We start from the raw sequence: 15,498 nt of genomic DNA, 5'->3' as shown, positions 1-15,498 counted from the left end.
CTTAAAATACATCAGTGAATTAACAATAGCTAGCCCTTCCTTGTCTATTACTGCATACTTACTTTCGGAAGTTCTCAGTTTTCGTGAATAAAAAGCTATCGGGAAAAACTGTTTTCCATATTGCTGAAGCAATACCCCACCTACTCCTAAGTCGGTTGCAATGAAGAATTCCATACAGAAGTCAGGAAATTTTAAGATAGGAGAACTACACAGTTAATCTTTCAAGGTATTAAACGCCTGTTGATGCTGCTCAAACCATATGAAATCTACGCCCTTCTTCGTAAGATCAGTTAGGGGAGCAGCTATTATTGAATAATTGCGTATAAAACGCCTGTAATATCCACTACACCCGAGAAATTGCTGTATTCCATTGACATTAGTACATACATACATATACCGAAGGCACTTTCCCCAATTTTTGGGGGTAGCCGACGTCAACAATGAAACAAAACAAAAAGGAGACCTCTACTCTCTACGTTCCTTCAGCCTAACAAGAGAGTCAACCGAGTTCAGCTGGTACTGCTAGGGTGCCACACCTCAACCTCCCACATTATCCACCACAGATGAAGCTTCATAATGCTGAATCCCCTACTGCTGCTACCTCCGCGGTCATCTAAGGCACTGGAGGAAGCCGCAGGGCCTACCGGACTCTCACAATGGCTCGCCATTCATTCCTATTTCTAGCACGCTCTCTTGCCTGTCTCACATCTATCCTCCTATCACCCAGAGCTTTCTTCACACCATCCATCCACCCAAACCTTGGCCTTCCTCATGTACTTCTTCCATCAACTCTTGCATTCATCACCTTCTTTAGCAGACAAACATTTTCCATTCTCTCAACATGGCCAAACCACCTCAACACATTCATATCCACTCTAGCCGCTAACTCATTTCTTACACCCATTCTCTCCCTCACCACTTCGTTCCTAACCCTATCTACTCGAGATACAACAGCCATACTCCTTAGACACTTCATCTCAAACACATTCAATTTTTGTCTCTCCATCACTTTCATTCTCCACAACTCCGATCCATACATCACAGTTGGTACAATCACTTTCTCATATAGAACTCTCTTTACATTCATGCCCAACCCTCTATTTTTTACTACTCCCTTAACTGCCCCTAACACTTTGCAACCTTCATTCACTCTCTGATGTACATCTGCTTTCACTCCACCATTTGCTGCAACAACAGACCCCAAGTACTTAAACTGATCCACCTTCTCAAGGAACTCTTCATTCAACATGACATTCAACCTTGCACCACCTTTCCTTCTCGTACATCTTATAACCTTACTCTTACCCACATTAACTCTCAACTTCCTTCTCTCACACACCCTTCCAAATTCTGTCACTAGTCGGCCAAGCTTCTCTTCTGTGTCTGCCACCAGTACAGTATCATCCGCAAACAACAACTGATTTACCTCCCATTCAAGGTCATTCTCACCTACCAGTTTTAATCCTCGTCCCAGCACTCGAGCATTCACCTCTCTCACCACTGCATCAACATACAAGTTAAACAACCACGGCGACATCACACATCCCTGTCTCAGCCCCACTCTCAACGGAAACCAATCACTCACTTTATTTCCTATTCTAACACATGCTTTACTACCTTTGTAGAAACTTTTCACTGCTTACAACAACCTTCCACAAACTCCATATTACCTCATCAAATTCCACATTGCTTCCCTATCAACTCTATCATATGCTTTCTCCATATCCATAAACGCAACATACACCTCCTTACCTTTTGCTAAATGTTTCTCGCATATCTGCCTAACTGTAAAAATCTGATTCATACAACCCCTACCTCATCTAAAACCACCCTGTACTTCCAAGATTGCATTCTCTGTTTTATCCATAATCCTAATAATAATTACTCTACCATACACTTTTCCAACTACACTCAACAAACTAATACCTCTTGAATTACAACACTCATGCACATCTCCCCTCCCCTTATATAATAGTACAATACATGCACAAACCCAATCTACTGGTACCATAGACAACACAAAACACATATTAAACAATCTCACCAACCATTCAAGTACAGTCACACCCCCTTCCTTCAACATCTCAGCTTTCACACCATCCACACCAGATGCTTTTCCTACTCTCGTTTCATCTAGTGCTCTCCTCACTTCCTCTATTGTAATCTCTCTCTTATTCTCATCTCCCATCACTAGCACCTCAACACCTGCAATAGCAATTATATCTGCCTCCCTATTATCCTCAACATTCAGTAAACTTTCAAAATATTCCGCCCACCTTTTCCTTGCCTCCTCTCCTTTTAACAACCTTCCATTTCCATCTTTAACTGTCTCTTCAATTCTTGAGCCAGCCTTCCTTACTCTCTTCACTTCTTTCCAAAACTTCTTCTTATTCTCTTCATATGAATGACCCAATCTCTGACCCCACCTCAGGTCAGCTGCCCTCTTTGCCTCACGTACCTTGCGCTTTACTTCCACATTTTTCTCTCTATATTTTTCATACTTCTCTATACTATTACTCTGCAGCCATTCTTCAAAAGCCCTCTTTTTCTCTTCCACTTTTACCTTCACTCCTTCATTCCACCATTCACTGCCCTTCCTCATGCTGCCTCCAACAACCTTCTTGCCACATACATCACTTGCATTCCCAACAAAATTTTCTTTTACTAACTTCCACTCCTCTAAATTACCAGTTTCTCTTACTCTCACCTCGTCATATGCCATTTTTAACTTTTCCTGATATTTACTTTTCACCCCAGGTTTTATTAGCTCTTCAACCCTCACTAGCTCCCTTTTACATCCACCTACTCTATTCCCCCACTCTTTTGCTACAACTAATTTCCCTTCCACCAGAAAATGATCAGACATACCGTTAGCCATACCCCTAAACATGTGCACGTCTTTCAATCTTCCAAACCTTCCTTTAGTTATCAACACATTATCCATTAATGCCCTTTCTACTACTCCTCCATTTGCCACTCTTACCCATGTATACTTATTTTTATCTTTCTTTTTAAATAAGCTAGCACTTATTACCATCTCTTGTTCAACACACATATCTACCAGTCTCTCACCACTCTCATTTTCACCTGGTACGCCATACTTCCCAATGACACCTTTTACCTCTCCAGCGCCCACTCTAGTATTTAAGTCACCCATGACAACTACATAATTCCTTCTACCCAGTCCTTCTACACACCTAGTTAATTCATTCCAGAACTCATTCCGCTCTTCTTCACTTTTCTCACTACCTGGCCCATACGCACTGAAAAACGCCCAACATTCCTTACCCAACCTAACCCTTACCCACATTAACCTAGATGATATCTCCTTCCATTCCACTACTTTACCTGTCATCCATTCACTCAGCAATAACGCCACACCCTCTCTCGCTCTTCCCCTTTCAATCCCGGACACTCTACCAGACATTTCACCAAACATCACTTCACCCTTTCCTTTCATCTTTGTCTCACACAAGGCCAATACATCCATCCTTCTACTTCTAAACATACTTCCAATCTCACATCTTTTACTCTCTATCGTACTACATCCACGCACATTCAAACACCCCAAAACTAGAGTGTGGGGAGCAGTCACTCTCCCCCCAGCTCAATCTCTTTGTCTCCTACGAGACATCGACTTGACATTAGTAGGTATCGGAAAGTTACTGATAGCCGACACCTTATCGTGGACTACTTTAAGACCTTGGCTAGACACCGTAAAACCTAAATAGACTAATTCTGTTTTGAAAAATTCACACTTACTTATCTTTACCATTGAGTTATGTTGTCTTAGTCTCTGTAGTACTAGTTCTAATTTACATAGATGTTCCTCTAAGGTATTGGAAAAGATTACAAGGTCGTCCATATAGGCATGCAATATATCCCCTAGCAAGTCTCCAAACACTATGTTAATCATTCTAGTAAATGTTATAGGAGCACAACGTAAACCAAAAGGCATACGTAAAAAATCATAATGTCCCCTGGCTGTGCTGAAGGCAGTGTATGGGATAATATTTTCTTCTAATGATATCTGGTGAAAGCCTTTAAGTAAGTCCAAATTGGTAAAATATTTATTCTGAACTAACAAAGATAAAATATCGTCAGTACATGGCACTGGGAATTGATCAGGGATTGTTTCCTCATTTAGGCGACGGAAATCTACGCAGATACGCCATGTTCGATTATTTTTGGTACAACTATATATGGAAAATTATAAGGGCTGTCCGATTTCCTAATGACTCCTTCTAGCATTTTACTTACTTCATCATTTATCTCATTCTGGAATTTTATAGGGAATCTGTACACGGGTACATAGATAATATTTCTGCTTGTCCTTTAACCTTATTTGATGTTCAATAACCTCTGTTTTTCCTAAGGATCCATCCGTAGTGGAAAAAACATCATGACATTCAGTTAAAAGTCCCAAAAATTTCTGCTGAATTTCTTCTTCTCGAATGTCTTTATTGATTTTTTTTAAAAGATTGTAAAAGGGATTCATCCGCAACTGATTGAGCGTGATTGATTTCAGCGACGGTAAGAATACGATGTTTAAAAAGTTCTACATCCAAGATATGTTGATTTTTGTGAATTACTAAAGTGGTATTTAAATATTACAGACTTCAATATTACATTGTTGTTGTGAGCTTACTGTATAAATAGCTTGTGTGACGGACAATCCGTTAGCTTTCAAAGTGTCGGAAAGGATTAATATTTCAGATCCCGGTAACGTTTTCTTTACTTGCACTATTAAATTCGAAGTTACGTTCGGCTCGATAGATTGCGTGCAAGATGATATTACGGGTGAACGAGAATTCTGTTGGGTCGCGTATATTATTTCTTTATTAATGAGACAAGTTATTGGTTCTTCAACGTACATCACTGTTTTATTCGTCGTCTCCTTTTTATCCAAAACTGATTTTAAGGTATTAGAGGACTTATAGAATTTTCCTTTGATATACACGCCGTTCTTGGCGGGAGCTAAGATAATGTTTTGATTGCCCATAGACGGGTATCCTATAATTACACCTGGATACATATCAATGTTTAGTACAACAACAAAGTTATCGGCAAACGTGCGCTTACCGACCTTGTACTGAACATGAGTGACGCCTATTACATTTTTTTCATTATTTCCTATACCGAGAGCCTTACTCCGGACTTCTCTATAGGGAAGTTCGAAAACGACAAATAATGTGTCCTCAAATCCATGATATTACATGGACTACCAGAGTAAAAAAATAATGTAAAGGATCGGTGTTCTAAATTTACAGCATATAATGTTGGTCGTAACTCATTTTGGCTTATTATTGTGTGAATTTGTTGCAAATCTATGGGAGCATGCACTGATTTATTTGATTCGGTCGTGTGTTTCATAGGAAAATCTATTGCCTCACAATGATCTGATAAAACATTAAATGGATTATTTATTACTACTGATGTTGATATGAATGACCCAACATCACTCTCTTCCCCATTGGAGTTAATTATGTGGTATTTGCTTTACTCTGCACATTCTGAAAATTAGTCTGACTTTGCGAGTTCTGGCTAGATGGCCCAGGATCAGAGTTATTTGAAGAACTGTTTGTTTGTATTTGATTTTGAACTGCATTGACGTTTGGCTGTTTCTTCTTAATGAACTGAGGATTTTTCTTTTTATTTCCATAGGGAACTGACTGTGGAATTGACTGTGTATTTCTAAGATTCTGTTGTTGATCACGCGAGTAGCATCGACTATATGAATGAGTTGAACTATTATGTAACGAACAATATCGCGTTCTGCAGTCTGCGATCAAGTGACCTTGAATTTTGCAATTATAACACCTCATTCCTGCAACTTGACTATTATTAACTACGTTTACTTGTTGTGGCTTAGTTTCATTTTTTGCAAAAACTTGTGTAAGCAAGGGATCAAGATCAGTACACTTAGACATGTGTTTCTTCATCTGTTTATACACATCCAATTCTGTACTTTCGGGCGTTAACTTTTTATCAAAACACCGCACTACAGCTTCTGGCAACATAAGTGTTATACAGGTTAAATACATTAATCGTAAGAAATCTTTCACGGAGATGTTATCTCTAGTAACCAAAGTGGAATTACCCAAAATATCTTGATACTCGTTTAGCCTATTGGCAATGAGAGCTGCTCTCTCTATGATATTAAGCCGAGTCAAAGTGGCTTGATTAAGTGTATTTCTTAATGTTAAAACTACATCTAAGGCTTCCTCACCGCCATAGATCACACGTAGCTTAACTTTGAAATCATCCCATGTAACTGCCTCTTGAAATGAAACTCCTCTTAAGTACACACTCCCATCTCCTTTAGAAAAGTCTATAAAACTTTTAGCTTCTTGTAATTGTACAAATTGGTCTATGATTTGTTTAGCATTTAAGTGAGCGTCGACGGAAGAAATCCATGACTCGACATTCTGAGGTAAGAACCCATTGACCCGACCTTGAAAAGGAAGGATAGCTGAACGTGCATTTACTAGTGTTACAATGGGAGCGGGGTTACTAGGTCCTGGGGTGGGGTTACTCGGACTCACAGGAGGCGTCATGTTTACTTTACTTTTTTTTCCATCTCTACGACTCCTTGCAATCCTATCAAAATATCTATATGAATACAGACGTTCACTGCGTAAATGCATAAGCACTATACAATAAAGATTATAACATAATCCCCCAAAACAATGATACTAATATAAAGATATTTCCCAAGAACTTCTGAAAGAAAACGGAATTAGCACAGAGAAAAAAAAAATTCTAGACGAGAATTCGAAGTTGAATACAGTTTCCTTTAATGAAAGAAATAATGAAGATTAGCAAACAACTCACCCCAGCAATAATGGACGATCGACTCGTGATAACAACACTTCACTGTCTAAAACTGAAATAAATAAAGAAATGTACTTAGCTTGAGTTTATATGGGCGAAGGGCGATGTCTTCATTTCCTCTCTCTCTCTCTAGTTTGCGAGAGTTTAGCTGTTTGGGTGAATGTTTTCGGTCCGATTTCCCGTTGTAATGTTGAATGTGGTGCTTCCTGGATATGATTCTTGAATGTTTAATAAACGTTGAATGTCAGTCCTTCGTTTTCTTAAGGTGTTGATTGAAGATCCAGTTCCTCAGTTTGTATAACATTTATAGTTGATATTCGATGTGTTCATTTCTTCGGTGGACGTAGACACTTCGTCAAAATTGTAGATTCATTACTGTTGTAACTGCTAAGTATTACAGTTTAAATTGCTGGTTCTTAAAGTTGATTCTCTGGTTATCAAAGTTGATTAGCTGGTTCTTTTAGTTTTAATCGCTGCCACCAATTGTTGGTGTGGTACTGTTATAAACACACATTATGGTTCCAATCAAATGTCTCTTCAATGTGTTATGTATTTTTAGACTTGTAGGTTACTTCTTCTGAATAGGTCTAAATAAGTTAACTTTCAAAACAGTTTATTAGCAGCTCCATCACAGGAGTATAGATGGTTTTGTCGGATGACCATTCCGTATGAGATGTTGACAAGAACTAACAAAAATATAATGTCTGATGATAACGTATACTTAGTAATCTCAGCATTTATGTAAATATGTAAACACGACATTAATACAGGAAGCTTTCTAGACCCGGTAAGACACACCTCTTTCTCACGGTTGTATTGTGTTTACTCTTCATGAAAAATGTTACATTGCAAAGGTTTGGCTTTTGCATCCTGTTTATGACTGACTTGACGTTTCTCACACTCCTCCTATCTTCTCCATTGACCCCTTGGGTCATGGATTTAATCATGTAATTTATAAACATTACACATATACTGACTTGAATGAAAAATGCAATTAAATGAACGATGAAAGTCTTATGTTATTTACATACAATTACTTAAACCTACAAGAGAGGAACTCACCTTAGAAGCCGGCTACACATCTCTTGAATACACAAATGAAATACACGAATAAAATATTTACTCTATATTAGACCAGCTTCGTAGGAATATATATATATATATATATATATATATATATATATATATATATATATATATATATATATATATATATATATATATATATATATATATATATATATATATACATATATATATATATATATATATATATATATATATATATATATATATATATATATATATCTGTGTGTGTGTATGTGTGTGTGAAAATAGTATGTTCTTGTAACAAGAAAAGTTGTTTTCTTATTAGGAGGGTTTTGTTCATGTGTTTTTTAAAAGTAATTTATAAAGATTTTTTTCTTTTTACGGCTTGTATGATTGAAAATCTAGAAAAGAAGGAAACAAAAACAATACAAACATTATTTACAATCATGAGGAAATTAAACGTAACTTTAAGTTGCAAACTTTGTTTGTTGACAAAATTGAGTAATTATTGTAGGAATAATTTCTAGTTTTAAGTGATTCGATAGATCAGTCTTTAAATTCTGTGAAGTCAAATTAATCGCATGTTGAGTGTACTGTTGAATGGATCTAACCAGTAACATACCAGTCAAATAAGATTTATTACTTTTCCTAAGATACATAAAAAACCAGTGCATACTTTACATACAACTTACCTTTAAACCCATTAAAATTGCAATATTTTTTTCGCCGTCGATATCAAGCAAAATGAGATACCGAAAATAGCAGAATATAAAGCACTTGTTTTGGCTCCTTCCCAATGTCGTTTAGCATAACCGGGCTATCACGCGGCTATGCTGGCCACAGGTACTTACCAAGTAGATGGGTGCTATAGTTCACCTGATGTCTTGGTGTTTGGGAAAGATTCTCGGTCGTAAAGTTTGACGCAATATCTTTCATTATACCGGCGTGAAGTACAGCAATAAACCCATGGATGCTGCATAAGAAATAGAGGAGTGAGCAGGTTTCTTTTACTGAATAATATTAAAAAAAACTTTGTATGTTGTTTATAGATTTTGAGAGAAAAAGTCTTTTGAATTTTGGAATAAGCTTTCATGAAACCTGCGTCTGATAATCAGTTTATATACCCAAATCATAACGTCGAGAATGAAACTTATATTATAAATAACCAATAGATGAGATATGTAATTTACTAAACTTTCAGGATATTGGCAAGAAAGTTTTTTTTTCTTTTTTGTAACAACAAAGTATAGTTTCTATACATAAAATGTTTGATATAATTGATTTTTTAAAAATATATTTTATATTTGTCCACATATGAAATGATCTTATATCAGGTATACTGAATAAGAAACATAAAGTAAATTAACCAGTTAAACTTTTAACTGATAAGCAGAAATTTTAATAAAAGGAAAATAATTACCACACTTCCTTTGAGAAACTCGCTTCCTATTCTGACCGGAATTACTTGACTTGATGAGCTAATTAAATTGCTGTTCCAAGATACCTAAGCTATTCACAGATAATGAAGTGCCAATCAAAATGCTAATGAACCATCATAGGTCCAATAACAAACAAGAGATTCGCTTGGAGAACTTTAATGTTAGCTCAGTCAAGGTACGTTTCCTGAGATGCGTTATCTGGTAGTTTTTCTTCGTCTTTGGCATTTCATATTATTGACTGCAAAGACTCACAATTCTTAAAAACAACTAAGTTTTCCTATTTGCAGAAGAAATATTCGTTAAAAGATGACTAAAATTAATCTGGCCGTACTCACCAGATACACTTGAATTTTTTTTTTTTCCTTTTTTACTCATGAGTGTCCTTTACCCTCTCAAAGCTACAATATTTCATTTATATTTTCAAAGTCATGAAGATTCCATAAAAAACATCTTCAAATTGGAAAATATCTCATAAAGTTATACACACTATTCTTATCGATGACGTTATTTATGAAGTCAAAACAATTAATTCACCTTCATATATACGTCAAGACTAGCATAACGATCAATAACAGATGTAGACGATTTTTGCACATTTTCCAGAATCCTTTGTCTGTGAAAAGTCCACTGTAGTTACCCAAAATAAAGAACAATTTAAATACCAAAGATAAATATCTTGGGAAAGTTAAAAATTAGGTAAAAGAGAAGCTAATTGTTGGAGTGGTGAGAAAGATATATATCCGTGCGATCACTTTCCTTACTAGAGCATTGATCATATATCTCTCTCTCTCTCTCTCTCTCTCTCTCTCTCTCTCTCTCTCTCTCTCTCTCTCTCTCTCTCTCTCTCTCTCTCTCTCAATCTTTTGGTTTCTTTCTTGGTGTTTTTCTCCGTTGACATAAAAGTTATCTGAAGATATCTGGTTTGGGTTTCAACTTTGCCTTTTCTACACGCGTAAGCCCGCTGAGATTTACTATAATCGATCGTTTTTTTGTTACCAATGTTTACAAGCAAATATTTTTCTTATTTTTCACCGGTCTCATCCGACCTTTTCATAATCTTCAGACTGCAAAAGCCTCTTCTTGATCTTCTCAACAAAGCTACGACGTGGAAGTACATCAAAGGGGAACGGCTTCCTCATGGTTATTGGCCGGAAGATTTTCATTAAAGCTACAAGATCACGTATAATACCTTGATAGGTGTTTCAGGAACTGCTTCGGATGGACCTGGGTCCCTCAGCGCAGGAATATATATATATATATATATATATATATATATATATATATATATATATATATATATATATATATATATATATATATATATATATATATATATATATATATATATATATATATATATATATATATATATATATATATATATATATATATATATATATATATATATACCATCACAATCATAATTTTCATCATTGGCCGTAATTAGTCCATTGCAAAAATGTCCTTCCACTCGTGTCTGTTTATGGTCTTTCTATGCCCGTCTATACAGGCAAATTGTTCTTAGCACGTCAATCCATCGTCTTCTCTTCCTTCCCTGATTCTTTTGCAATACTTAGGGACCCATTCCGTTAATCTTGATGTCCATCTATTATCTGTCCTTCGCATTGTAGTCCTGCCCATAACCATTTCTTTTTCTGAAATGTTGTTAGAATATCCATTACTTTAGTTTACTCATATATATATGTTGCTCTCTTTCTTTCTATTAGTTATATTCCCATTAGTATTCTTTCCCTAGCTCTTTGAGTAGTAAATATTTTATGTTAAAGGCTTTAGTAAGTTTCCAAATGGTCACTACACCATGTTTATCCTTCATTTAATTTTCGTCTCATGTCCTGGCGAAAAACTTAATGTCTGTTCTAAGTACTTATATTTATTAACAATCTCTAGAGGCTCGTCCATAACCTATATATGTTGTCTTTCTGCATTTTAATTGTATATCATATCAGTTTTACTTAAATTATTTTTTTTTCTGCATTTCGGCTTTTTTTATTTAAATCTTCTCTCATCTTTTACAATTCCTCTCATGATTCACTAAACATAACTATGTCATCTTTAAATCCTAAGTTGTTAAGGTATTCCCCATTAATAATAATTCCTACATTTTCCCAATTCAGGTTCTTAAACACTTGTAGGTACATTATAAATAATTCAGGAGAGATGGGGTCTCCTTGCGTAAGTCCTTTCTTAGTTGGAATTATCTCATTATTTTTATGTAGTTTCATGATTGCTTTACTGCTGACGTTTTGACGAAATCAAAAGATTTCTCATAGTCTATAAATGCCAAACATAGTGCTTTGTCATATTCTTGATTTTTCCACTAGCTGGTTTATTACATGGATATGGTCAGTTATTTGTACATGCTCTTCTAAAGCCTGCCTTCTCTCTTGGTTGGTCAGTCCAGTTGTCTTTCTATTTTACCTTATATGATCTTCGTTAATATTTCATATAATATTAAGAGTATTATATAAGTATATATATATATATATATATATATATATATATATATATATATATATATATATATATATATATATACCAAGGCACTTCCCCCAATTTTGGGGGGTAGCCGACATCAACAAAAAAAGAAAAAAAAAAAAAGGGGTACCTCTACTCTCTACGTTCCTCCAGCCTAACAAGGGACTCAACCGAGTTCAGCTGGTACTGCTAGGGTGCCACAGCCCAGCCTCCCACATTATCCACCACAGATGAAGCTTCATAATGCTGAATCCCCTACTGCTGCTACCTCCGCGGTCATCTAAGGCATCGGAGGAAGCAGCAGGGCCTACCGAAACTGCGTAACAATCGCTCGCCATTCACTCCTATTTCTAGCACGCTCTCTTGCCTCTCTCACATCTATCCTCCTATCACCCAGAGCTTTCTTCACTCATCTATCCACCCAAACCTTGGCCTTCCTCTTGTACTTCTCCCATCAACTCTTGCATTCATCACCTTCTTTAGCAGACAGCCATTTTCCATTCTCTCAACATGGCCAAACCACCTCAACACATTCATATCCACTCTAGCTGCTAACTCATTCCTTACACCCGTTCTCACTCTCACCACTTCGTTCCTAACCCTATCTACTCGAGATACACCAGCCATACTCCTTAGACACTTCATCTCAAACACATTCAATTTCTGTCTCTCCATCACTTTCATTCCCCACAACTCCGATCCATACATCACAGTTGGTACAATCACTTTCTCATATAGAACTATTTTTACATTCATGCCCAACCCTCTATTTTTTACTACTCCCTTAACTGCCCCCAACACTTTGCAACCTTCATTCACTCTCTGACGTACATCTGCTTTCACTCCACCATTTTCTGCAACAACAGAACCCAAGTACTTAAACTGATCCACCTCCTCAAGTAACTCTCCATTCAACATGACATTCAACCTTGCACCACCTTCCCTTCTCGTACATCTCATAACCTTACTCTTACCCACATTAACTCTCAACTTCCTTCTCTCACACACTCTTCCAAATTCTGTCACTAATCGGCCAAGCTTCTCTTCTGTGTCTGCAACCAGTACAGTATCATCCGCAAACAACAACTGATTTACCTCCCATTCATGGTCATTCTCGTCTACCAGTTTTAATCCTCGTCCAAGCACTCGAGCATTCACCTCTCTCACCACTCCATCAACATACAAGTTAAACAACCACGGCGACATCACATATCCCTGTCTCAGCCCCACTTTCACCGGAAACCAATCACTCACTTCATTTCCTATCCTAACACATGCTTTACTACCTTTGTAGAAACTTTTCACTGCTTGCAACAACTTTCCACCAACTCCATATAACCTCATCACATTCCACATTGCTTCCCTATCAATTCTATCATACGCTTTCTCCAGATCCATAAACGCACCATACACCTCCTTACCTTTGCTAAATATTTCTCGCATATCTGCCTAACTGTAAAAATCTGATTCATACAACCCCTACCTCTTCTAAACCCACCTTATATTTCTAAGATTGCATTCTCTGTTTTATCCTTGATCCTATTAATCATTACTCTACCATACACTTTTCCAAATGCGCTTACCAAACTAATACCTCTTGAATTAAAACACTCATGCATATATCCCTTACCCTTATATAATAGTACAATACATGCATAAACCCAATCTACTGGTACCATTGACAACACAAAACACATATTAAACAATCTCACCAACCATTCAAGTACAGTCACACCCCATTCCTTCAACATCTCAGCTCTCACACCATCCATACCAGATGCTTTTCCTACTCTCGTTTCATCTAGTGCTCTCCTCACTTCATCTATTGTAATCTCTCTCTCATTCTCATCTCCCATCACTGGCACCTCAACACCTGCAACAGCAATTATATCTGTCTCCCTATTATCCTCAACATTCAGTAAACTTTCAAAATATTCCGCCCATCTTTTCCTTGCCTCCTCTCCTTTTAACAACCTCCCATTTCCATCTTTCACTGTCTCTTCAATTCTTGAGCCAGCCTTCCTTACTCTCTTCACTTCTTTCCAAAACTTCTTCTTATTCTCTTCATATGAATGACCCAATCTCTGACCCCACCTCAGGTCAGCTGCCCTCTTTGCCTCACGTACCTTGCGCTTTACTTCCACATTTTTCTCTTTATATTTTTCATACTTGTCTACACTATTACTCTGCAGCCATTCTTCAAAAGCCCTCTTTTTCTCTTCCACTTTTACCTTCACTCCTTCATTCCACCATTCACTGCCCTTCCTCATGCTGCCTCCAACAACCTTCTTGCCACACACATCACTTGCAATTCCAACAAAATTTTCTTTTACTAACTTCCACTCCTCCTCTAAATTGCCAGTTTCTCTTACTTTCACTTCATCATATGTCATTTTCAACCTTTCCTGATATTTATTTTTTACCCCCGGTTTTATTAGCTCTTCAACCCTCACTAACTCCCTTTTACCTTCACCTACTCTATTCCCCCACTCTTTTGCTACAACTAATTTTCCTTCCACCAAAAAATGATCAGACATACCGTTAGCCATACCCCTAAACACGTGCACGTCTTTCAATCTTCCAAACATTCTTTTAGTTATCAACACATAATCCATTAATGCCCTTTCTACTACTCTTCCATTTGCCACTCTTACCCATGTATACTTATTTTTATCTTTCTTTTTGAAAAAGCTATTACTTATCACCATCCCTTGCTCAACACACATATCCATCAGGCTCTCACCACTCTCATTTTCACCTGGTACGCCATACTTCCCGTTGACACCTTCTACCTCTCCAGCGCCCACTCTAGCATTTAAATCACCCATGACAACTACATAATTCCATCTACCCAGTCCTTCAACACACCTAGTTAATTCATTCCATAACTCGTTCTGGTCTTCTTCAGTTTTCTCACTACCTGGCCCATACGCACTGACAAACGCCCAACATGTTTATATATATATATATATATATATATATATATATATATATATATATATATATATATATATATATATATATATATATATATATATATATATATATATATATATATATATATATATATATTATAATGAATGTATAAGTGTCCTTTACATGGAAAGATATAATAATTTTTACACTTTAATTATTGTTTTGGTTTTATCACCATTTTGTCAACTTACTGTATATATTTTGTACAAACACTGTATAATCCCTATCAAAGTCTTCAAAGCCTTTCCATTCAAAACTCAAGACTTTATTTTCTGTAATCCAGAAAATACAACTTTATGCTTGTAAACACCTGTTTAATCCGGGAATTTTCAATCGTTCTAGATAATGCAAATAGCATTTTGTTAATTCCTGATTCCTTTTATAATGTTAGTTTCATATGACAGTAATCTTTCACTTTTATGAATTGAATAGGTTACGGAATATATCTTGAGCTCTTGTTGAAGATACAAATATTAGTTACGATTAGTTATTCATACTTGTGTAGGCTATCACTTCTATTGAGTTTTACATCAATAGATCAAACTATTTGCTTAAATATAAATTCTTTATGAAATTCTTTGAGACCAAACAATTCACTTAGAAAATTATACTACGGAAGATTTTAAGTTTTGTTGGTTTTTCAAATGACAAAGTTGACTTAGAGTCATAGATCAGACGTAACTTGGTTTCTCATATTCATTTT

Source organism: Palaemon carinicauda, chromosome 30 (genome assembly GCF_036898095.1).
Source record: "Palaemon carinicauda isolate YSFRI2023 chromosome 30, ASM3689809v2, whole genome shotgun sequence".
In the NCBI taxonomy this organism is placed as follows: domain Eukaryota; kingdom Metazoa; phylum Arthropoda; class Malacostraca; order Decapoda; family Palaemonidae; genus Palaemon; species Palaemon carinicauda.
Note: the sequence above shows the minus strand (reverse complement) of the source record.